This window comes from Quercus suber, unplaced genomic scaffold (assembly GCF_002906115.3).
Source record: "Quercus suber isolate HL8 unplaced genomic scaffold, Cork oak 2.0 scaffold_199, whole genome shotgun sequence".
NCBI lineage: Eukaryota > Viridiplantae > Streptophyta > Magnoliopsida > Fagales > Fagaceae > Quercus > Quercus suber.
In genome coordinates, this window is record NW_027069657.1 from 141,186 (window position 1) to 167,684 (window position 26,499).

General features: G+C 33.3%; 1 long non-coding RNA gene across 1 annotated transcript; it reads left to right on the plus strand.

The window, feature by feature from the left end:
* Positions 1-20,124: 20,124 nt before the first annotated feature.
* Positions 20,125-21,981, plus strand: LOC136069948 (uncharacterized). Its single transcript, XR_010631149.1, has 3 exons — positions 20,125-20,224; positions 20,323-20,492; positions 21,188-21,981. It is a non-coding gene; the product is annotated as an uncharacterized LOC136069948 (long non-coding RNA).
* The last annotated feature ends 4,518 nt before the right edge of the window (positions 21,982-26,499 follow it).

A 26,499-nucleotide genomic window follows, 5' to 3' on the forward strand; every position in this document is an offset into this window, starting at 1 on the left:
AAGGCACAATTGTAATAAGGATAGATATAAATTATTTTATAAACTTGCTCCATATCTGTATATCATCTAAAACTGATTTTTGGAGAACACAGAAAAAAAAAAAAAGAAAAAAAAAAAAAAAGAGAGAGAACATATAATTCAATATGACTTGTTCTCTATAACTTGAGTCTATTGACTACAGAGCAAAGCGAAGAGACTGGACTGACAAAGTTGGAAGAAATTGAAACCAAAAAATGAGCTACATCAAAATTAAAAAAAAAAAAAATTATTTATACATGATAAGTTACCATTCAAATTGAGTTTGATGAGTTCTTTAAATGTAAAGAGAACACTACAATATTAGAAATTAGAAATACATAGACAAATAGAAGTACTAAAAAAATTCAAAAATTTAGTACAGAGGCAAATGTATACCATACCTTTAACCTTGATTCGAATGGAGGAAAAGACTAAAGAGAAAGGCAACAGAAAAGCAAAAATTAATCAGGAATATTAAATCTAAATAAATGTGAATCGAAGAACAAAAATTAAGAATGAAACCTATAAATTGCATCACCCACTGGGCTGGCTGGGTCGGTTTCGATTGGTTGAATGAGATCAATGGCAAATGGGACGGCGTTTGCATGTGGGTGGTTTGTGGCTTGCGGTAGTGGTCTTTGCTGTGGGTCTGAGGAAGGAGATCTCTACAATGATTGGTGGTCTGCATTTTGGAGGAAGGAGAAGTGGTCTTTGTCGTGGGTCTGAGGAAGGAGATCTCTGTCGGTTTGTGGTATGTGGGTTTTGATTGAGGAATATGTGGGTATGGTGGGTATGGTGTCTTTGCCGTGGGTCTGAGGAAGGAGATCTGCCTTGAGTCTGAACGTTGGGGAGCTGGTAGCGGAGGAGCTTTGGGTTGAGGGAGTTGGTAGAAGGAGCTCTTGCGTGAATTTTGGAGAAAGAGAAGGCAGAGTGTATATATCGGGTTAGGGTTTAGAAAAGCTACGTTTTTTTTTTTTTTTTTTTTTGGTTTATGTTTTTTTTTTTAATATTGTGCTGACGTGGAAATTTGTGGTAGCTTCAAAAGCTCCAGTTATATATATATATAGATTACTATGTGTTTTTATATATATTTATATCCAAACTATGACTGGACATTGTCTCTTTAAAATGATATGGCCATATTGTTCTTACTAATATATGTAAACTGTTGGCATAATTTAATCCACTAAGTATGTTTGCCATCTCTAATAGGAATTATATGATATAGATTTAAGTATAAAGTAAGAAATATATACTTCTATTTAACACAAAAAATGAAGGTCATTTTTGTGTTTATATCTTTCCAAAAAATATTTATTATTCAAGTCTGTGTTATAATGTACATAAATTTTATGGTGTATCTCTCTCTCTCTCTCTCTCTCTCTCTCTATATATATATATATATATATTATTTTATCTTTATTCATTTAATAAAAATTTAATTAAAGTCATCAAGCTTGTTCAGGGGTTAGGGATCATAGTATATATAACAGGGGGATAAACTATGATATGTCTATATCTCCATATATTATAGTAGGATTATTTAACAATTGAAACCATACGTTTTTAATAAATCTATAAAACATAATATAGACAATTTTCAATCTTCAGTTATCTCAGTGATTTAAAAATCCATGTTTTAAAAAAAGTGATAATATTTGGAATTAAAAATAACATTATTTTTTTTAATAAAAAATTTCGAAGTTAGTTTAGACTTTTCACGTAGTTATCGTTCACATAAGAGATTCATGTTTCATTGCATTGTTTTAAATTAGACAAAGGCATCTAGTTTTATATAAAAATAGATAACCCTATCAATCTCAATAGCATGCCTCCATTTTATATTTTAACCGGTGCGTAACCTCATGCATACGCATGGGTACATTTAAAAATAATTATGATTACATATATATATATATATATATAAAAGTTCAAATTAAACTTAGTGTAAGAATCACAACTCACATTTTTTAAGCCATGAATTTCTAAAATATGTAATGGTTTCTCAATATATAATAATAATAATAATAATAATTTAGAATCTAATTAGATCTAGACTCTTTGGGTTTTGCACTCAATGATTTACTTGTCACAAAATTTTAAAAAATTAGATTGGACAAATGGTATCTCCAATTAAAATTCAATTTAGAATTTAATTGAATTTAGACTTTTTGATTTTTGCACCTAATAATTAACTTAACACACAAATTTAAAAATTAGATGAGACACGTGATGCAAAATTAGACTCCAATTTAGAATTTAATTGAATTTCGACTGTTTGATTTTTGCACCTAATAATTAACTTGACACACAAATTTAAAATTAGATGAAACATGTGGCGCAAAATTAGACTCCAATTTAGAATTTAATTGAATTTTCTCTCAGATTTAGCTATTAATATATATTAATATATAACCCATGCATAAAAAATGGTCAATTGTAGTAGTTCTATTGATGTTAACTTGGATTATTAAACATAGTTATAGTTATTGTTGTTTATTTATTTAGTTATTATTATCTGGCTGTCAATATGTTGGCAGCCTAAACATCCCTCTAAAAAAGACAAAAAATGGTTATTAGTTGCATAAACCATTTGAGACTCATCTGGATTTCAACTTTTTTTTTTTTTTTACCATGAAAAATATTATACACATTTGCCGTGAAGTTAAACCAAATTCGCTTACAATCAATAAGTAAAAAAATATAAACAAAAATATTGAAATATGAAATTAGTTGACCATCGGGTGAGTAAAAATGAGCTTTAATAGTCAACTATAAAACAAATTCAATTATCATCAAATATTTTCAAGCATATTATAGTGAACCTCTATTGTGCTAACCATAGTATTTTTGTTTCAACCAAAGTTTAGTATACCAAAGCCATAATAGATGATGCACACTCTATCAAATATTACACAAGCTCATTAGAGAACTTATTGAAATCTTGCACATAGGCCATGTGACAAATCCATTAACAAAAGTCATAAATTTTAATAACCTAGTCTGAATCTACCAATTTTTAAGATTACCTTTTCAATATTTAGATATCATAAAACACATAAAATAGTTCTTGACAATGTAATAAACCACATAAAATAGTTATAGACAACGACATAAGCCAAATAAGCTAAACTAAAAATTCCAAATAATGTCTTCTTTTTTTCCTGAACGTCATGAGCTTTCTCTTTGTGTCCTATCCCAAGTGACTTTTTGGCATTTGGGATATCTTCTAGATCTACAATGCTACAATTCATGTAAATTATATTAATGATTAAAAATTGGCTCGCCCAATTGCAATTATCAATTAGGTAATGGAAGGTTAAAATGTCAAAATTAAAGTGGAATACAATCGAAAAGTTTATTATTGGGCTCCCTTGGTGCAATTAGAATTTCCCAGCGTGCTGCCTAAACTGCCTATTGTGATATATATTTTTTTTTTATTCTCATAATTTAATTTCCTAGGCTTATCATCAGAATTTTTTTGTTCTTAAGTTGATAGTTAAAGAACATAGAGATGTGTTATAGTTAGTGTTATCTGGTCTTTTGAATAATGCTGCGCAAAAGAATATGTTTAAAAAGAAGCTTCGAGTCTATTCTTCGATCGATCGAGCCAGGCCGAAAGTCCCAAGTACTTCTGCAGCCACTCGATTCCAACTTTACAATATTAAACCAACTTTGAGCAAGTCTAAATAAGACTAAATACAATGTTTTGATCATGGGTTGCCAACATTACAAATTAGAGTTCTAAATACATAAAATCCTAAGACCTTAGAACCTAACAGCTGATACAAGAAATTCTCTCCAATCTCTTTTTATAGAGAGATGGGTTTGTGCATGTTTTTATACATCCTTCATAGTTGTATTATCATGAAGCAGGTCCAATAGATTTAGATTGGTATTACCAATTCCCAAAGCATGAGTGTTTAATGTGTTATTAATTTCATCTCATTAGCTTCTACACATGACAACAAAATTAAAAATAATTAGATTGTACACGTGTATAGTAAAATTGGACTCCAATTTCAGATTCTAATTGAACAATTGGAATGATAATATATGATAGTAACAACAATAAGAAAATTCAAATAAAATTTCGGATTAAATTGTAACAATCTAAATAAAAAATTTCAGTAGAAAGAAAGGGTGGAGTGATCCACTCCAAGAAGGCGACCAAACTTGTGTAAATATAGAATAATAAATCTTTCTCCAGAAAATTTACATTGTTCATAACCTTTACCTTCACTGAAAATTTTAAAAAAATAGTGACTCACATCTGCCATCCAGACATCTACAGCCGGGTCCTCTCCAATTCACGTGAGATTCCATTGATCACTAAGTTCCTTTGCAGCCTGCAAAAAGTATCATCCATCGGTCCACAACAATGCTTTCTTCATTGTTATAGGTGCCAAACCTGAACAAAAAGCCAAATATAAGGATAGTGAATTTTAGGCATAATGTGCATCTAATCACATATTAGCAACGTATAACAAATGTAAAAATGCAAACTTTGTAAGTGAATAGCAAACAAAACTCAGTATCAGAACCAAAAAGAAAGCACTTTAATCCGAAACTCAGTGCAAATGTAAAGATGCAAACTTTATAAGCAATTTATAACAAAGATGCAAATTTTGGCTTTGCTATCTTTTTGGAAACTATGCAATGTACCCAAACCAAGTTCTTATCACCGATATTAATCTCTTTGGTTTTCACGTTTGACTGCAAAATCAAGAAAAAACTTAATTAGCACAGTAACTCACTTGACTCGATACATAGAAGTGGTTTTAATGAGAATGAGCCCACATACATTTAGCCACATGATGCAAAATTCAACTTCAATTTCACCGATATTAATCTCTTTGGTTTTCACGTTTGAATACAAAATCAAGAAAAAAATTAATTAGCCCAATAACTCACTTGACCCGATACATAGAAGTGGTTTTAATGAGAATGAGCCCACATACATTTAACTACATGATGCAAAATTTAACTTCAATTTCAAATTCTAGACACATGGCACAAAATTAGAACTCTAATTAGGAATTCTAATTTGGTGTGTACACGTGGCATTCAATTAGAGTTCTAATTTGGAATTCAATTTCGTACACGTGGCACACAATTAGAATTCTAATTTGGAATTCAATTTCACACTCTCTCTGCTTCACCTATTATTATATATATAGATTAATATATAACCCGTGCATAAAAAATGGTCAATTATAGTAGTTCTATTGATGTTAACTTGGATTATTAAACACAATTATTGTTATTGTTATTTATTTATTTAGTTATTATTATATGGCTGTCAATATGTTGGCAGCCTAAACATCCCTCTAGAAAAGACAAAAAATGGTTATTAGTTGCATAAACCATTTGAGACTCATCTGGATTTCAACTTTTTTTTTTTTTTTTTTTTACCATGAAAAATATTATACACATTTGCCATGAAGTTAAACAAAATTCGCTTACAATCAGTAAGTAAAAAATATAAACAAAAATTTTGAAATATGAAATTAGTTGACCATCTGGTGAGTAAAAATGAGCTTTAATAGTCACCTATAAAACAAATTCAATTATCATCAAATATTTTCAAGCATATTATAGTGAACCTCTGTTGTGCTAACCATAGTATTTTTGTTTCAACCAAAGTTTAGTATACCAAAGCCATAATAGATGATGCACACTTTATCAAATATTACACAAGCTCATTAGAGAACTTATTGAAATCTTGCACATAGGCCATGTGACAAATCCATTAACAAAAGTCATAAATTTTAATAACCTAGTCTGAATCTACCAATTTTTAAGATTACCTTTTCAATATTTATATATCATAAACCACATAAAATAGTTCTTGACAATGTAATAAACCACATAAAATAGTTATAGACAACGACATAAGCCAAATAAGCTAAACTAAAAATTCCAAATAATGTCTTCTTTTTTCCTGAATGTCATGAGCTTTCTCTTGTGTCCTATCCCAAGTGACTTTTCGGCATTTGGGATATCTTCTAGATCTACAATGCTACAATTCATGTAAATTATTTTAATGATTAAAAATTGGCTAGCCCAATTGCAATTATCAATTAGGTAATGGAAGGTTAAAATGTCAAAATTAAAGTGGAATACAATCGAAAAGTTTATTATTGGGCTCCCTTGGGGCAATTAGAATTTCCCAGCGTGCTGCCTAAACTGCCTATTGTGATTTTTTTTTTTCTCATAATTTAATTTCCTAGGCTTATCATCAGAATTTTTTTGTTCTTAAGTTGATAGTTAAAGAACATAGAGATGTGTTATGGTTAATGTTATCTGGCCTTTTGAATAACGCTGCGCAAAAGAATATGTTTAAAAAGAAGAATAAGCACAAATAAACGTGGGTATATATTATTACTTAAAAAATAGATGCATATTAAAATTTCTACCTAATTAGTTAAATATTACTAATGGTCACTTTTATATTCCTGTCAATGCTTCAAAATTAATATTATCATTCAAATAGATGGACTCAAGCTGCATGGTAACACTAATCACCTTCAATTATTCCTAGACTATTGGTTTTTGTAGGAATAAGATATTAAAAAATATGATTTTTTTGGGGGGGGGGGGGTGGGATCCTTAAGAAAATATGGCCTAATCCCAATGAAACCAACTCTCTTACTTTCAGTTCCCATGCTTAGCAAAGTTTCAATTCATTGTCCAATCTCTCTGGTGGGCATATGTTTTTTGGGCATTAGGACATTTTTGTTGTCGATGATGTGGCAATTTTGCAACTCTAGATGGTATTTTGATTGTTTGTTAATTTCATAACAAAAAACTCAAGCCTTTCAATTGCCTTTTTGACAATATCTAAATCACCTAAGATCCACAATCCATCAAAGCATTTCCTATCTCATGTATGGTTCAAGTAATAGTTACAAAAAATTAAACAAAAAGGAAGAATTTAAAAATAAAGTCATGACATACCTAATTGGCATAACTGTGTAGAAATTTAGACCAAAAGAGTTCTTGGAGCACCTAGATTAGGGGAGAAAAAAAGTAGCAGTAATTTCTGAATATAGAACACACTCAAAGGAGCAATAAGTACTTCACTGCAAAGACATTGTAGATTTTAAGAAATAAGTATAACATCCAAATGATGAGGTGAAGAACTTAATAGAAAGCTAGACTTAAAAGTGTAGATGTAATATTCTAATAAATACAGAACCATTATCCTTTGCCAACTAAGAAGGTATGGAAGCCAAAGAAGACAAAGGCAGAACTCATGTTATTTTTCAATTCACAATTATTGAAAAAAAAAATTTATTTATTTATTAAGACTATTATAGAAAACACTATTAGAAAGGTCAAATGATGAAAATGATAATATTATACATTGCATGGCCTAATGCATCACCTGGTAGCCATGTCATCAAATTGTGCCTAGGATGTTTCACACTTTAAGTAACAACAACAACCTATGAAAGATTATTCAAAAAAAAAATGTCAAGAATTAAATGCATAGACAACAAAAATTAGACAATGGAATAAGAGGAAATTGTGATTTTCATAACTGGTATAAGCAACTTGAGCATTGTAAGCTTAAGATACACATGACTTTTTTGTGTGAATAAGGAATGCTATTGGAATTTGCATCTTTTATTTGGTTGAGGAAGTTGCCAATAGTGAATAGACAATTTACATTTAAGGTTCAAGGATTACCGAAGTTGGTTGTTATGTGTTTCATATAGCTTGGGTTTTTGCCTATGGAATAGAAATAGATACTAAAACTGTCTATTTGGGAATACTCTTCTTATACTGGCCAGGATTGCATGGTACTTTTTCATGAATTTTTGCATGTCCAAGATGTTGCTTGATTTCAACAATAATGAAGAAATGTTGATCAAGATTTGAAATAGATTGATAAGGATCGTGAGAGTCTTAATTTGTTAATCTAAATCCATGAAGCTAGGTTATCAAAACTCTATCTAAGTTAAGTGGATGCAAAAGTCTATTGTGGCAGGGAAACAATAACCACTGATCAGCTAGAAGGGTTAAACAAATTTTTTTTTCCTTCTTTATGCTATTTATTGGGGTTATGGGTGTTCTCAAAGTTTATTCAAAATCTTTAAAAAGTTTACTTGTCACTTGAAACCTTACAAACGCATTTTGATGCACCAAAAGAAGAAAAGCCTTTATAAGTTTACTTATCAAAAAAGAGAAGCTCTTGACTTTGGAGTTTGGACATAAGTAGCATGGGAAAGGGTCAAGTGTGGATCAATAGCTAGAGAGTTGGAAGATACTTGAATATATATATATATGTATATAGACAAATCTTAGGTATAGTACCTTATGTACTATTCCTTAAGTTCTCTTTTTAAGATTCAGCCATGTGGCTACTTAATTAAAAAATACACTTCCTTCCCATGAGAAAAAATCCACATGCCTGAATCTTAAAAGGAGAACTTAAGGAACAGAACTTAAGTACTGTACCTCTCTCTCTCTCTCTCTCTCTCTCTCTCTATATATATATATATATATATGCTATTGGTCCTTATCTCCAAAAATGTCATAGGTCAGCAGAATTCCTTGGTAACATATCAAACAATAACTTTAGTGCAAAGTACAAACCCATGCCCAAACATATTAAAAAAATTATTGACAGAACCTCTATATGCCCCGTATACATACTACAACTACCATTACCTATATGTAATGCAGCAAATAAAATATATACAAATGAAAAGCAAAAGTCAGACGTTGCAAAAAGAACTTCAAAAACCCAAAAAATAAATAAATAAAAAATCCCCTTTTCTCTTCTCTGTTTTCTCAGCAATCACCAACCGGACTTCAACCAATGGAAGAAAGCTGAAATATGACCCAAACAAAAAAAAAAAAATATATATATATATATATATAAACAGTCAATTTTTCTCATTCTATTTTATAAGCAAAAGAAAACTCCTCGGCAACCAAACAAAACTTAACCAAATGAAAAAAGAGAAGAATAATACAAAGAAAAAGAGTACCTTCCATGGTCATAAATTCAACCGTTAAATAAAGAAAATGAAGGTAAGAGAAATAGAGAGAGGGAATACCTTTAATGGCTGTCAAATTTGAGCTAAAATGGGTTTCAGATATCTTCGTTTGTGCCCTTGTTTTCTTCATCACTCAACCTCTTTTAGAACCAATCAACCCAAAATAACAAAAGCTAAATCATATTTGATATCATTTTTTGTTGTTTAATAATACCGATAGTGTTTCAAGTGGGTATATAACGGTGGCAGGTTGACACGATGGTGGCCCTCAAATCTCTCGCTGCCTTATGGACCTTTTCTCTCCCTCAAAGTGCCCTTTACGACTCTCTCACCTTTCTCATCCAATTTTTTATTTGATAATTTGTCATATAGATTTGAGTCGACACCAAGATCAGAACTTGCTGGATGGAGAAGATCGGTGCTTGAGGAGACCAAAAAGGAGTGAGAGATCTCTATTCTCTCAAGGGAAGCCAAGAAAATGCTGTTGTGCAAGGTGGATGTGAGATTACTATCCTTATCCTTAAACTCCACCTTCTCTTGCGAGGAACCCAATCGGACCACTCTTGCCAAAAATGATAAAATCCCAAGCACAGCACTCACATCCATTGTTCCTTTTGTTTTGATGCCCTCTGTTAGTCTGATGCTCAGGTTTGGTCCGTTCGGAGAGAGAGAGAGAGAGAGAGAGAGAGAGATGATTAGAGAAAGAAGGTGAAGTGACGAAGAGAGAGGAGAAAGTAAAGATAGAATTTTGTAGCTTCTTTTTTGGAATAAATGCTTTTTGTTTCTTATATTTTGTAATAATTTCCATTTTGATTCCTACTTTTTTATTTTAACGTTTTTAAATTTTATATGAAAAATGCATTTCTTTTTTGTTCTTACCGTCATTAGACTAACAAAAATATCCTATATGGCAAATAGAGTGACCTGTTGACACACAAAACGTCACGTAGACATTAAAATAATAATAATAAATTTTAATTAACATTTAAATAATGTCACTCAGCATTTTAAATATCAAAAAAGCCATGTCAAAAAAAAAATTAAAAAAAAATTCTAAACTTGTGATTTAAAAAAAAAAAAAAAAAATCTTTTCTTTTTGGATGAACATATTCATGTATATATTTAGTGTTCTTCCCTAGAACATGACTATTCATATTTATGTTCTTCATGTTTTTAGAAAATTAATCCTTATTTTCTTTTCTTTTCTATGTCTTTCTTGTTTATGTCTTTCTTGTACTTTCTTTAAAGTGAAACACATCAAAACTTAGATCAATAACAATTAAATAAAATAACATTTAATTAAGCACTTTCTTGGCAACCAAATAGATGTAAATCTCAAGATCTGAACATTTTTCTCTCCTAATTGGTAATCAAGAAAATCCCCTTTTCAAAAACCTAGAATATCCCTTCTCAACACATACGGCAAATGAGTTTTTCAAAATTTTCAAAAATCCCAAACAAATACAACAAACTCAAGATTGGCTTCAGATCATCTAAAATTCAATCCCAAGATAGAGAGAGTGAGATGAGAAAATGATGAGGAGAGGAAAATGTGGGCCTTCAGATCTACTTGGAAACCCACACCATACACAATACACAACCAAAAAATCGACCCACCACCGGTGAACCTTGCCAATCCCACCGCCTATAACACATTCTTCCTCCTCATGAAGTGAAGCTACAGGGTCGAGTTGTGGAACCCATTGACTCATAGGATCTCACCAACTTGATAGCTATGGCGGCAGTAGCGAACAAAGGAGATGAACTTTGGGATCGACCATGGGAGCTACCGAGCTAGGGTGATGAGACGTTGGAGAGTGAGAGGGAGGAAGTTTGATATTAGAGAGGAGGAGGAAGTTTGAGATTAGAGAGGGTTAGGTCATCTGAAATTAGAGAGAGAGAGTGTAAGAAAATATGTTCATATTTTTTTTCTATTTTAATTCATTTCAGAGAGGGAAAGCAAATCTGTTCATATTTTTTAAAAATATTTTTTTCTATTTTTAAAATTGAGAAATTTAAAAAGGCGATGGTTTTGATTTTAGTTTCATTTAAAATTCTGACATAGACTTTTTTTAATGTTAATTAAAATTTTTTATTTTTATTTTAATGGCCACGTACGCACTTTTTGTACCAACCATTGCTGCGACGGATCCAGATCGATTCTTGTTGATTGGCCTTCAATGGAAAATTGGAGCTTTGTGGCTTGAGGACCCAGCTTACTAGCTGATGGAGATTAAAGGCTGGTGCTTCCTTGCAGACCCTCACGGCAACTCTGGCTCAAGCCACACATAATAGCCAATCTAAGTTTTTTACATTCTAATCATTTGTTGATCTTTTAATATTTGTTTGATAATAATTTTTTAAATTTTGTTTTTCAAGTTTTTGGCTTTGCTTTTGACTTATTCAAAAGACAAAAAACAATGTAATGGGTTGTGTCCTATGTGATTCTCTTATAATTGGTGTAACATGTGTTTGATTATCGATATTCCACGAATTATGACTTGGAGCCTTGAATCCCATTTGGGTGTGTCCATTTTGTATATCGGGATTTTGGTTATACGTTAATTAAGATGGGTGTTGCATTAAATTATAGGTTTTGATCCAAAATTTAACAGCTTTTCTTACAAAAAGAAGCAAATAAAATTGATGAAGTATATGCATTCTTCTTACAATTAAAACTAAAGCCCAACAAACAGAGAAATAAGGTCTGAAAAATGTAGACCTTGACTTCTTTTCTAGTTCCAGAAGATCATAAACCCTCATGGAGGCTCCAGCTTATTTTGCAGACAATAATACGAAATATTTTCTTAAATTATTTCTTACTTATAAGGGCATGAGAGTAAATTTTTATAAACTTAATTTTCAATCCTCTCTTTTTTCTCCTCAACCAAACAAAAATGTTTTTCAAAGCATCGGTCACTTCCCACCCAAAAAATTCACCTGTCATTTGTTGGTTCATGTCATCTGTCACTACCTATGGAATTTGGTCTAGGACAGTGTTCAAAGAATCCGGGGTTGATGTGGAAAAAAACCCCTGATAGTAGCCAAGCGAAACTGAAACTATATCGGTCTGGTCCTTCCATTGGTGTGCTTCATCTCTAATCCTAAGAATGAAGTTTTTTCTGTGTCTTTGTGTAGCTCAACTAAGGAAATATTTAGTATTTTTGTCACCTTTGCTAAGCCATTGTTCCCAAGACCATTGAGTCCACATTCTTGCTTCTCTATCCAACAAGACATTGATCTCGAAAAGGAGTTCCCTAACTTGAGTGTTACTACCAGACCTCCTAGCCTCATTCTCGGCTTGAACCAGTAATTTCTTCTTCTTTTCTAGCTCTCGTCGAACATTGCCAAAACAATTATAATTCCACCTACCTATATCTTTTCCACACTTCTCAACCTTGCTCAGAATGGACCTACTTGAATCCAGAGTAGTGGTAGATCTCCAGAAAGATGGTGTACCCAAGTCCCAGGAAAATTAAGAAACCAATTATCTGTTTCCGAACCTCTGTTAAGTCGTTCCCATAGAGCGTGTCCATCTTCAAAATGTCTGCTCCACGTGAACTCATTACCCACAATTCCCAATTCTAGGAATCTGCATTCATCGATCACATCTCTAAACATCTGCATCTAATTGTGACTACGCAATCCCCCACCCAACTTCTCCTCTTGTCTTGTAATCTCATTAAAATCCCCAGCACATAACCAAGGAACATTGGGTCCATTATTCAAAAGCCAAAATTTATCCCATGCTTCTTATCTTTTTGAAGTATCAGGTTCGTTGTAGTAACCCGTGAACCTCCATTCCTGATCAGAATTTTTATTAATAGTAGTATCAATAAAATTCTTAGAACTGTCGATTGCCACCAAAGACAATCCATTTGTGGTCAAAATCAATATTACATAAAACATGAGTTAGCCTAGTTTCATCTTCCCATGTTTTGACTATAAACATAACATAGGGATCTTTAGCCCAAATTAAATCCCTGAGCTCCTTCCCTAGGTTCCCAAGCCCATGAAAGTTCCATACTAAGAAACTCATTGAGGTTCCCAAGCCCGCCAATTTGAAAAGGAAAATCTTCATCACTCCTCAAAACCTGTTGTTTTTTGTTTGGTAATTTGGAATGAACCTCAATCTCCACGAAAACCCCTTTCCCAGTAGCAATAAAACTATTCTCCATACATGTATCCTTCGCTTTGTCAAGTCTCACTATACGAGTCCAGGTTGGTGAATTCCTTAGCTGACTTGGCAAGGCAGCAATAGTTGGGGCGCTCTGCGAGTCACGTGCCACTTGGGGATCACTTTAAGAATTTGAAATAGAATGATCCTGTGAACTCTGGGGTGATAGCACTGTCAAAAGAGGACTCCCTCGTTTATCAAATTTCAATAAGTTAGCATCAACATCCACAACCACTAAATCAAAAGATGTGGGTTGGATGATTTCAACATGATTTCTGGGATTATTTCCTTCCGAAACAAAAGGAGAAACTGGAGCAAGTGATTGAATGTCAACCTGAGAAACAAGCGAGGATATCGGGCTTTCCAGAATAACATTCTCATTTCCCCCACGTCGTGATTCCTTCGATCTTTCTGCCATCATAGACAATGGGGACTTCCCCGAATTCTAGTTGGCCTTCCATCTATTATCGGTTTCATAACCCTGCACTATGACCATTGCGTTCCTCGCCGGATTGTACTGAGGTGCTCGCATCCAAGCTCCAAATTCTTGGGATTTGATATCGAGTGTTCCCCTACTTTGAACCCAACAATCACGTTCTTTTTCATCATGCGTAAGCATGCCAAACCAATAGCAAAAATTCAGGAGTCGTTCATATTTAAAAGAGACCCAATCTTCCTTACCACAACCAAGATCAACTATCCGATCTCGACATAAGGATTGAGAAGGTTCATAACCACTCTGTCACGCGAGAAAGTCCCACCTAGCATCTCGGTTTTGTTTTGGATAGGGACAATAGTGCCTAGGGTCGAACCAATACTCTCCACTACCTCAATGGTTAAATTCTATTCTGGTGAGTTGTGTATCTGGACCTAAAAGGGGCTTCATCAAAGACAATAGAGTTACTTGGCATACTTCTCTTGTCTTTTCAGTAGGATTAGGTGTCTATCAAAGGCCCATGGTGCATTCATCATAACTCGTTCTGCATTCGTATCAAGTTCGAAATAGAAAAGAAGAACTTGATCACCCTCTGGCTTGATGTGGAAGTCCTTCTAAGTACGCCAAATTGGTTTAAAATTGCGAGCTATGGCATTGGTGTTCAGCAGCACCCATTTCGTTAAAAACTTGGCTACTAGGATAGTGTGTTTCGTGACCTCTGCCTTTGAAAGGTTCACTGATGATCTCTCCTTTCCTGAAAGAGATAATTTATTCCATTCTTTTCGCAAGTGAATCCATGGTAAAGGGAGAAAAAAAGAGAAAAAAAGCAATGGTTAGATGAGGGAATAGAGAAGAAGAAGAAAAGAAAAAGGCGGCCAAGAAAGTTTCTCTAAACCCCAAAACAAAAACCCTACAAGCCCTATGTAGTAACAGAGTTACCAGAGGGAGACGAGATTATCCTCTTGAAGGAAGATAAACCTGGTTTCCTACTGGTTAGGTGGCTGCGAAGAGAACACCACAGGACTTAGGTCAGAGAACTGTTAGGGAAGCACTTTGATATATATATATATATATATGTAATGTATGTATGTATGTATATCTAAAAAAGGAATATTGCTTTATTATAGAAAGAATTTTGAAACAGAATAAATTTAAAAAACCACAAGTATATATATATATATATATATGTACTAACCGTAAACGGTGCTAAGCACGGGAGCTTGCCTATATGTGTAGTATACTAAAATAAATTAATGAGAGTCTTAAAGGATTAAGAAATTATAACAATTTTAGCAATCTAATAAGACCACAATAAAAATGTGTGTGCATTTTTAAATAAATTGTGTATACCTAAAATAAGCCTGCGAATGTTATGTCAAGTTGTTAAACTCTCCTTAAAGACTTTATCGTTTTCCTAAAACTATTATTAAGGAAAGTTACTAATAACATTAGTCTTTGGTTCTAGTTTCATTTAGAAATTGTGGGTTTCAATTAATTGAATTAGTAAAATCTCTGATGTTTGAATAAGAGATCTGAGATTTAATTTTTGCATGTATCAAAACTGATTGATATTTTAGTTTGATAATAATGAGTTATCATTAGAAACGGATGCTATAGGTTGAAACTTTCTATAAATAAAAAATAAAAATAAAAAGTTTCATTTAGAAACCTCCAAATTTTGTTGTAATAGAGGGTTTTTTTTTTTTTTTTGGTTCTTTTTGGTGCGGTAAATAAGCATTATATCTTACTATAACCAAGTTATGAATCTAATCTTGGCTTATGTTCTCCTTTTACAATAAGTTATGTCAATATAGAACACTGTGCATAATGCAATTATGATGATAAATCGGGTAAAGATTATAAGGTTCTATTCATAGTGGTAGAGGGTTAAAATAGAAAAGTTTAGGATATTTCATTTCTTAAAAATAGACTAAATGAAAAGAACAGCTTGACTCCCATTTCAATTATTTTTATTAATTTTCATATTTAACTATCTTTAAGTAGATCATTGGAGGAAAAATGTCTGCTTTATATATATATATATAAGACCACTTTTTAGACAAATAAAAATATGCATTTTGTGCAAAAAAATATAAAGGGACTCACTAATCTCACACTGCTTTGTCAAATATAATTTCGGGTAGCATCTAATCTATGGTCTATGCATATTTTATAAACCAATTTTCAAAGATATATGGGTATGAAAAACAACCATGGTAATTGTGAATGGTAAATATGGATACATGCAATGGATTATTAGGTTTTACATAATGGAAACTAAATTACCATTGACTCCATTAGTGTATTGAAAACTTATTGCTTTTTTCATTTTGAGAAACGAAAACTACTGGTGCTTGATTGGCAAAATTATACTGCACTAAAACACCATCAAAATGTTATATAGTGCAATCAAAAGAGATAATTTATTAGTTGGATTAGGATAAGGTTTTTACTTTTTATCCTTTTGAGATCAAAACTACGAAACTTTATTGATAATCAAAACTTACAATGGTATAAGACGGTAAGTATAACATAACATAGGAGATAGGAAATGCCAACACATCGTCCAAATTGCATGTTCGATTATAGGTGTAAAATTGAGAGCAATTCTAAATAGAAAAAGGATTTTATTTATCACAGAAATATCTAGAAGCTCTTAAATGATTTACAAGCCCTACTCTTCTTTATATACACGCAGCTGAGAGAGAGGGAAGAAAAACTTACAAACTAGCAAAGCTAACAAAACACAGATTAACACGTATTAGCTTTACATCAAAGCAAACCTAAAACTTGACAGCTGTACATTTAATCTAACGGCTCTGTTTCTTCAATCTAGTTCTTTTCCTTTTGTTCAAAACAGTGTCGTTTTCATCTCCCTGTAATTCTGGACATGTTCTGTTTCTGCTACCCGAGACTTCATCATCACCTGGTTCACTGGATGCTTCAACAATAGGCCTACACGTCTATCACCATGTGTATGTCTCTTGTATTTTACAATTTTAATTCCCATCACACCAGAAGCTTCTTCATAAAACATTATATATCTCTCCTACCCTTGATCTGCTGATTGCCTTGGAATCCGAATCGAATGTCGATCAGAATTGGAATCTGCACCCAATAAAACACAGCATTAAAGAGTTTGATTCCATGCCCTAAAGAGTTATACCAGTTCTGGATTTGACCACATCTTTCTCTGCATCTTTTTGGTTGGCGCTTGTGAGAAGGATGGGTCGGGTGTATGGTTTGGCTCATTGGCTGAGTTGAGGGAGGGGATGTGATCGAAGAAGGAGAAAGAAAATAATCGGGGCAGATGAGTCGGTGACTTAAAAATAAAATAAAAGTTGATACGGAAAATTGTGAAGTCTCAAAAACTTATGTGTCAAAGTTTCGTGAGGTGAACAAAAAGTCAAAAGTTTCAGTTATATGGTATTTATAGGTTATTTTCAATATTTTTATTTTATGTAAAAGACTCATACCATTGGGTTTTTTTTTTTTTTCAAGTGGATTCCCTTCTAAGGTAATAAGAATTGTTGAACAGGAGTGAGGACAAGCCTATGCATATAGCATGATAACATGAAAGCATATGAATTCGTTGATCTATTTCGTGTTATCATAATTTTTTTTTTTTTGCAAACCCCAAAAGAATATACCTTTCTTTGATTTTTCTTTCAACAAATCACATGATGCATAAAGTGCTATTGTAATGTTGAAGTCCGATAAACTTCAATGGGACATTTTTTGGTGAAAATAGCTAAATACCACTTTTTTAGAAACTTTGTGGCAAGCTACCACTGTTTCAAAAATATTTAGCAATCTACCACTATTTCAGAACTTGAGCTTCCTAAAATCAAGTTTTGAACAGTACTCGAATTCCTATTAAGTTTGCCAGCGTGGTAGTGGCTGAGCTGGAATTTTGCACATTAAAAATGCCATCTGGAACTCGATGGTAATAAGCTTGAGTTCTTTGTTGATTAAACTCGAGTTTCTAGGACTCAAGTACTGTGTTATTTTACATACACATTACCCGAGCTCCATAAACTTGAGTCTGGCTCGGGTACTTCAGTCTACCATACTCGTGTTCATAGAACTCAAGTCTGACTCAGTTACGTTACTCCATCATACTCGAGTTCATAGAACTCAAGTACAAATCAGGTATCTTGTTACAATACTCGATTTCTGGGAACTCGAGTACTTTCTTAATGTTATCTTCTGCAGCTTAGTCTCTTCCTCGATCTCACCTGAAACATAAGTGACTTAGTCTGTCTCGAGTTCATAGTACTCGAGTTCATAGAACTCGGGTATGGTGGACTAAAATAGCATGGTACCCAAGCCAAACTCGAATTTACAGAGCTTGGGTATTGTTTATGTAAAATAACACAGTACTCAAGTCCTAGAAACTCAAGTTTAATCAACAAAGAACTTGAGCTTAAGGACATTGAGTTCCAGGTGGCATTTTTAATGTGCAAAATTCTAGCTCAGCCACTGCCACGTTGGCAAACTCAATAGGAACTCGGGTTTAGAGAACTCGAGTATTGTTCAAAACTCAATTTCAAGAAGCTTTTGAGTACTGAAAAAGTGGTAAATTGCTAAATATTTTTGAAACAGTGGTAAATTGCCACAAAGTTTCTAAAAACGTGGTATTTGGCTATTTTCACCAACATTTTCTTACCATGATTTTTTTTGTGAATCACGAATGAAGATACCTTCCTTTGATTCTTGCCTCTCTCCAATCAAAATAGACATTGATTCTTCTTCTATCTTGCATATGGATACCTTCTTTATTCTTTTCTTTCAACAAATCATGCATACTGTTTATGTACACAGTTTGCCAACAAACAACTCATTTAGAACTTAAACATTTATATCTAAATATTTAGAACCTAACAACGTTAATATAAAAGCGTAAGTTATATGTATGCAGGACATATAAAGTAAATTGGGCCTAACCACGTTGGGCCTTTGGGATTGTTTGGGTTCAATTAAGGGGAAGGTGAGATGGTTTGTGTTAGCGGTTTGACACATTACTTTTCGAGTGGATTATCATGTGTTTTAGCCATTATTATATTTTCCGTATTTTATTATTGGACCATTACACAATTGCACATTAAATATATAGCATCTTAGCATTTTGTTAGGATACCCAATATAAAATTTAATGAAAGTTAACTGAAGGATATAAACTAAAACATTTTCAAAAGTTTAAGAATGAAAAATACTTTATAAAGTTTGGAGACAAAAAACTAACTTTTTGCAAAGTTTTAAAGTAAATTTTACGAATGAAAATAATATTTTAGACATTATTATATTTTCTGCATTTGCAAATTATTTGGGTAACTAAAATTGCTAGTCAACTTGAAAATAATTTCAGATTGACGGTAAAATAAAAATTATTTGGGGTAAATATTTTGTGTTTCTACTATTAGTTGTAACATTTTATACCCAAAAAGGTGTGTTCACATTTGATCAACATAACCACTGCACCCAATCACCCGCCATACCTACCATCTGACCCAATTAATCACCATGACCCACGCATGGATTGCTTAGACCATCGTAACCCACCTAGCCACTATCATTGACCACCTAAACACCCCCACCCTAAACTCCACACCTCATCCTCGTCTTTGCTACCTTGTCCTTGTCACCATCTTTATTGCTTTGTCCTATATCACTCTAAGTTTCGCAACCTCCAACACTTACAATCTTCGTTGCAATTTTGCAACCACTGATCACCTACAACCACCAATCTCAGTCTCTCTTCATCCATTACGTGACCATCAATCACCCAAAACCACGTCTATGTTGTCCAATATCTATCGCCCACAACCACCGATCTCAATGTCTCTGTCTCCATTTTTTTTTTCGGATTTTATGAGTTGAAAAGTAAGATTTTTGTTCATTAATAACTATTTGGGAGGTGAGAAAACGTAGGAAAGTAGTAAAAAATATATTCTTAATTTGGAGCATTTTTCCAACCCATTGGGACCCTTCAGGACACATAGTTTCTCCCCTAACAATTACTTCTCCATTGGGCAAATGTATTAGCTATTTACCTAAACTTGTAGGTCACTGAGCGGATACCATGTTACCCTAAGGGTCATGGTCTCTAACCATAAAAGTAAATGTTTGAGCTTAAGAAGATTTCGGTCCAGCGGGCCCGTAAAAATCATTATGATAAGTGGTATTATTGTGCCAAATATAGCAACAAGAAATAAAAAAAATAAAAACAAATAAAGCACCTAAACCATAAAAAAAATGCTTTATTATGGAAAGAGTTTTGGAATAGAATAAAAATTGAAAAACCATTGGTATATTACTTTTCACTTTTTAGTATTTTTATTTTATATAGAAGACCCATAACATTTAGGTTTTCTTTAAAAAAAAAAAAAAAAATCAAATAGATTTTTAATCTATTAGCAAAATATATATATATATATATATATATTTATTATTATTATTATTATTATTATAGAATATATAATTAAAATTAATAATTTAGATTTCCAAAAGTTACTCTTTATTGTGCGAGACTGGCGTGGAAAAATACGAGTCTGGTGTTTTTGAAGCTGGGGGGCACAAATGGTGAACTCTAATGCTTTACTCTCAATATTTTTTGTTCAATTAAAAATTTAAAATACAAATGTTTGCCTCATCATCGTCTACTCAATCTTCTTTTGCAGGAGGTTGTCTCTCTATCCAGAAGGAAATAAGAAAATGAATGGGACTAATCACATCTCCCTTTATTTGTCAATAGTTGATACAGAAAAGTATTCTCTTGGTTGGGAGGTTTATGCCACCTTCAAATTGTTCGTGTTTGATCAGATACGGGACAAGTTCTTGACCATTCAAGGTTTGGTCGTTCATGATTTATATATATACATAACTTGCTCATGTACAATATTACTATTTTTATAATTTTATTTTCAAGATAAACAAGGGTCATGTTAATGAATTCTTCGGCCCTCAAGGTATTATAAGTTTTTTTATTATAATCGATCAATTGTTTTTGGGGAGTCACACGCATTAGTTAGTTAGAGAAGTATTTGTATATTTGATTTTGTTGCTTTCCAATGCAATGGGGCCTATTAATTCTCTCCTTAACCTATGTGCAAATACACCCGTTAACAAAAGCCTATAAACAATTTTACTGTTATAATAAATTTTATAACCATTTTCATAATTGGCTCATGTTAACGGATGTTCTTAGGATAATTGTTTATAAATTATATTAGGAAAGTTTTTTAACACCAATTTAATGGGAAATATAAAAAGTTGTCAGAAAAATTAATTGCTTCATCATTTTGCCACAAAATGATTTTAAAAATAATTCCTAAACCAATGTCCTTAGGGTATTCGTTAACATTTTCCTTCCTAATTTGTTAAAGTGATAAATTGTGATTAGTGTAATATTACATACACATGTACCACCATTGACATCACATTTATTGTACATGAATCACAAAATGACACCACAACAATTGGAAAAAATGTTGGGAAATTTGTTATACTTATTAATAGACTTATGGTTTGTTATATATCTTGTAGATGCTGAAGGGACAATTAGAAGATTCCATGACATTAAGATGGAATGGGGCTTTGACAAATTTCTCCCTCTTGATTCTTTCAATTTTCTTCCTAATGGATACCTTGTCAACGATTGTTGTGTAGTTGGTGTAAAATTGAGAGCAATTCTAAATAGAAAAAGGATTTTATTTATCACAGAAATATCCAGAAGCTCTTAAATGATTTACAAGCCCTACTCTTCTTTATATACACGCAGCTGAGAGAGAGGGAAGAAAAACTAACAAACTAGCAAAGCTAACAAAACACAGATCAACACCTATTAGCTTTACATCAATGCAAACCTAAAACTTGACAGCTGTACATTTAATCTAACGGCTCTATTTCTTCAATCTAGTTCTTTTCCTTTTGATCAAAACAGTGTCGTTTTCATCTCCCTGTAATTCTTGACATGTTCTGTTTCTGCTACCCGAGACTTCATCATCACCTGGTTCACTGGATGCATCAACAATAGGCCTACACGTCTATCACCATGTGTATATCTCTTGTATTTTACAATTTTAATTCCCATCACACCAGAAGCTTTTTCATAAAACATTATATATCTCTCCTACCCTTGCTCTGCTGATTGCCTAGGAATCCGAATCGAATGTCGATCAGAATTGGAATCTGCATCCAATAAAACACAGCATTAAAGAGTTTGATTCCATGCCCTAAAGAGTTATACCAGTTTTGGATTTGACCACATCTTTCTCTGCATCTTTTTGGTTGGCGCTTGTGAGAAGGATGGGTCGGGTGTATGGTTTGGCTCATTGGCTGAGTTGAGGGAGGGGATGTGATCGAAGAAGGAGAAAGAAAATAATCGGGGCAGATGAGTCGGTGACTAAAAAATTAAAGTTAAAAAAATAAAATAAAATAAAAGTTGATATGGAAAATTGTGAATGTTAGAGAAATATTAGCACATTAGCATAGGCCCAAGCCTAATTCTACTTTGTGTACAAGCCAAGTCTCCTACTTGTACTAGAAGTCTATTAGTCTAGGGTTTAGTCTACTATATATACACATGTTATGGTTCATTGTAACACAGGATTTATACTACACTCTAATATATTATTGATGTAGCCCTTTAGGGTTTCCTCCGTGGATGTAGGCCGTTAGGCTGAACCACGTAACACTCGTGTGTTATTGTGTTCTATACTTTATGCTTTTGCTTCCGCATCCATACTAGCATATTCAACATGATGTATCAATGCTAATATTTAACATGGTATAAGAGCCACCTTCTTGTGGCCATGGTTTTCTGTCATTGCGGTACATTTAAGAACAATCTTTGTCTTCCTTGGTGTTTTTTCGCTGCGTTCATCTTCTTTGGCTTCCTACTACTGCCGTCAAAACTCTCCGGTATAGTCATGCCACCGTTAGAAGTCACATCAACACTGCAAGACCATTGCCTTCCTCAAACTACCGTCACAGAGCCAAACTTCATTCAAGAGATCTTCTCAACCTTATCAAATCTCAAGATTTCATCAAGCTTCCATCTTGAGTTTGAGAGGGGGTGTTAGAGAAATATTAGCACATTAGCATAGGCCCAAGCCTAATTCTACTTTGTGTGCAAGCCAAGTCTCCTACTTGTACTAGAAGTCTATTAGTCTAGGGTTTAGTCTACTATATATACACATGTTATGGTTCATTGTAACACAGGATTTATACTACACTCTAATATATTATTGATGTAGCCCTTTAGGGTTTCCTCCGTGGATGTAGGCCGTTAGGCTGAACCACGTAACACTCGTGTGTTATTGTGTTCTATACTTTATGCTTTTGCTTCCGCATCCATACTAGCATATTCAACATGATGTATCAATGCTAATATTTAACATGGTATAAGAGCCACCTTCTTGTGGCCATGGTTTTCTGTCATTGCGGTACATTTAAGAACTTCATTCAAGATATCTTATCAACCTTATCAAATCTTAAGATTTCATCAAGCTTCCATCTTGAGTTTGAGAGGGGGTGTTAGAGAAATATTAGCACATTAGCATAGGCCCAAGCCTAATTCTACTTTGTGTGCAAGCCAAGTCTCCTACTTGTACTAGAAGTCTATTAGTCTAGGATTTAGTCTACTATATATACACATGTTGTGGTTCATTGTAACACAGGATTTATACTACACTCTAATATATTATTGATGTAGCCCTTTAGGGTTTCCTCCGTGGATGTAGGCCGTTAGGCTGAACCACGTAACCCTCGTGTGTTATTGTGTTCTATACTTTATGCTTTCGCTTCCGCATCCATACTAGCATATTCAACATGATGTATCAATGCTAATATTTAACATGGTATCAGAGCCACCTTCTTGTGGCTATGGTTTTCTGTCATTGCGGTACATTTAAGAGCAATCTTTGTCTTCCTCGGTGTTTTTTCGCTGCGTTCATCTTCTTTGGCTTCCTACTGCTGCCGTCAAAACTCTCCGGTATAGTCATGCCACCGTTAGAAGTCGCATCAACATTGCAAGACCATTGCCTTCCTCAAACTACCGTCACAGAGCCAAACTTCATTCAAGAGATCTTCTCAACCTTATCAAATCTCAAGATTTCATCAAGCTTCCATCTTGAGTTTGAGAGGGGGTGTTAGAGAAATATTAGCACATTAGCATAGGCCCAAGCCTAATTCTACTTTGTGTGCAAGCCAAGTCTCCTACTTGTACTAGAAGTCTATTAGTCTAGGGTTTAGTCTACTATATATACACATGTTATGGTTCATTGTAACACAGGATTTATACTACACTCTAATATATTATTGATGTAGCCCTTTAGGGTTTCCTCCGTGGATGTAGGCCGTTAGGCTGAACCACGTAACCCTCGTGTGTTATTGTGTTCTATACTTTATGCTTTTGCTTCCGCATCCACACTAGCATATTCAACATGATGTATCAATGGTAATATTTAACAGTGAAGTCTCAAAAACTTATGTGTCAAAGTTTCGTGAGGTGAACAAAAAGTCAAAATTTTCGGTTATATGGTATTTATAGGTTATTTTCAGTATTTTTATTTTATGTAAAAGACTCATACCATTGGGTTTTTTTTTTTTTTCATGTGGATTCCCTTCTAAGGTAATAAGAATTGTTGAACAGGAGTGAGGACAAGCCTATGCATATAGCATGAGAACATCAAAGCATATGAATTCGTTGAACTATTTTGTGTTATCTTAATTTTTTTTTGGCAAACCCCAAAAGAATATACCTTTCTTTGATTTTTCTTTCAACAAATCACGTGATGCATAAAGTGCTATTGTAATGTTGAAGTTCGATAAACTTCAATGAGACATTTTTTGGTGAAAATAGCTAAATACCACTTTTTAGAAACTTTGTGGCAAACTACCACTTTTTCAAAAATATTTAGCAATCTACCACTGTTTCAGAACTCGAGCTTCCTGAAATCGAGTTTTGAACAGTACTCGAATTCCTATTAAGTTTGCCAGCATGGTAGTGGCTAAGCTGAAATTTTGCACATTAAAAATGCCACCTAGAACTCGATGGTAATAAGCTTGAGTTCTTTGTTGATTAACCTCAAGTTTCTAGGACTCAAGTACTGTGTTATTTTACATACACAATACCCAAGCTCCGTAAACTTGAGTTTGGCTCAAGTACTTTAGTCTACCATACTCGTGTTCATAGAACTCGAGTCCGGCTCGGTTACTATACTCGTTCTCGAGTACAAATCAGGTATCTTGTTACAATACTCGATTTCTGGGAACTCGAGTACTTTCTTAATGTTATCTTCTGCAGCTTAGTCTCTTCCTCGATCTCACCTGAAACACAAGTGACTTAGTTTGTCTCGAGTTCATAGTACTCGAGTTCATAGAACTCGGGTATGGTGGACTAAAATAGTATGGTACCCAAGCCAGACTCAAATTTATAGAGCTTGGGTACTGTTTATGTAAAATAACACAGTACTCAAGTCCTAAAAACTCAAGTTTAATCAACAAAGAACTTGAGCTTAAGGACATCGAGTTCCAGGTGGCATTTTTAATGTGCAAAATTCTAGCTCAGCCACTGCCACGTTGGCAAACTTAGTAGGAACTCGATTTCAGAGAACTCGAGTACTATTCAAAACTCAATTTCAGGAAGCTTTTGAGTACTGAAAAAGTGGTAAATTGCTAAATATTTTCGAAACAGTGGTAGATTGCCACAAAGTTTCTAAAAATGTGGTATTTGGCTATTTTCACCGACATTTTCTTACCATGATTTTTTTTGTGAATCACGAATGAAGATACCTTCCTTTGATTCTTGCCTCTCTCCAATCAAAATAGACATTGATTCTTCTTCTATCTTGTATACAAATCATGCATACTGTTTATGTACACAGTTTGCCAACAAACAACTCATTTAGAACTTAAACATTTATATCTAAATATTTAGAACCTAACAACCTTAATATAAAAGCATAAGTTATATGTATGCAAGACATGTAAAGTAAATTAGGCCTAACCCCGTTGGGCCTATGGGATTGTTTGGGTACAATTAAGGGGAAGTTGAGATGGTTTGTGTTAGCAGTTTGACACATTACTTTTTGAGTGACTTATCATGTGTTTTAGCCATTATTATATTTTCCGTATTTTACTATTGGACCATTACACAATTGCACATTAAATATATAGCATCTTAGCATTTTGTTAGGATACCCGTTTCTCAAAAAAAAAATTAGGATACCCAATATAAAATTTAATGAAAGTTAACTGAAGGATATAAACTAAAACATTTTCAAAATTTTAGGGATGAAAAATGCTTTATAAAGTTTAGAGACAAATAACAAACTTTTTGCAAAATTTTAAAGTAAATTTTACGGATGAAAATAATATTTTAACCATTATTATATTTTTCGCATTTGCAAATTCTTTGGGTGACTGAAATTGCTAGTCAACTTGAAAATAATTTCAGATTGATGGTAAAATAAAGATTATTTGGGGGTAAATATTTTTTGTATCTACTTTTAGTTGTATCATTTTATACCCGAAAAGGTGTGTTCACATTTGATCAACATAACCACTGCACCCAATCACCCGCCATACCCACCACCTAACCCAATTAATCACCATGACCACACATGGATTGCTTAGACCATCGTAACCCACCTGGCCACTATCATTGACCACCTAAACACCCCCACCCTAAACTCCACACCTCATCCTCGTCTTTGCTACCTTGTCCTTGTCACCATCTTTATTGCTTTGTCCTATATCAGTCTAAGTTTCGCAACCTCCTACTCTTACAATCTTCGTTGCAATTTTGCAAACACTGATCACCTACAACCACCAATCTCAGTCTCTCTTCATCC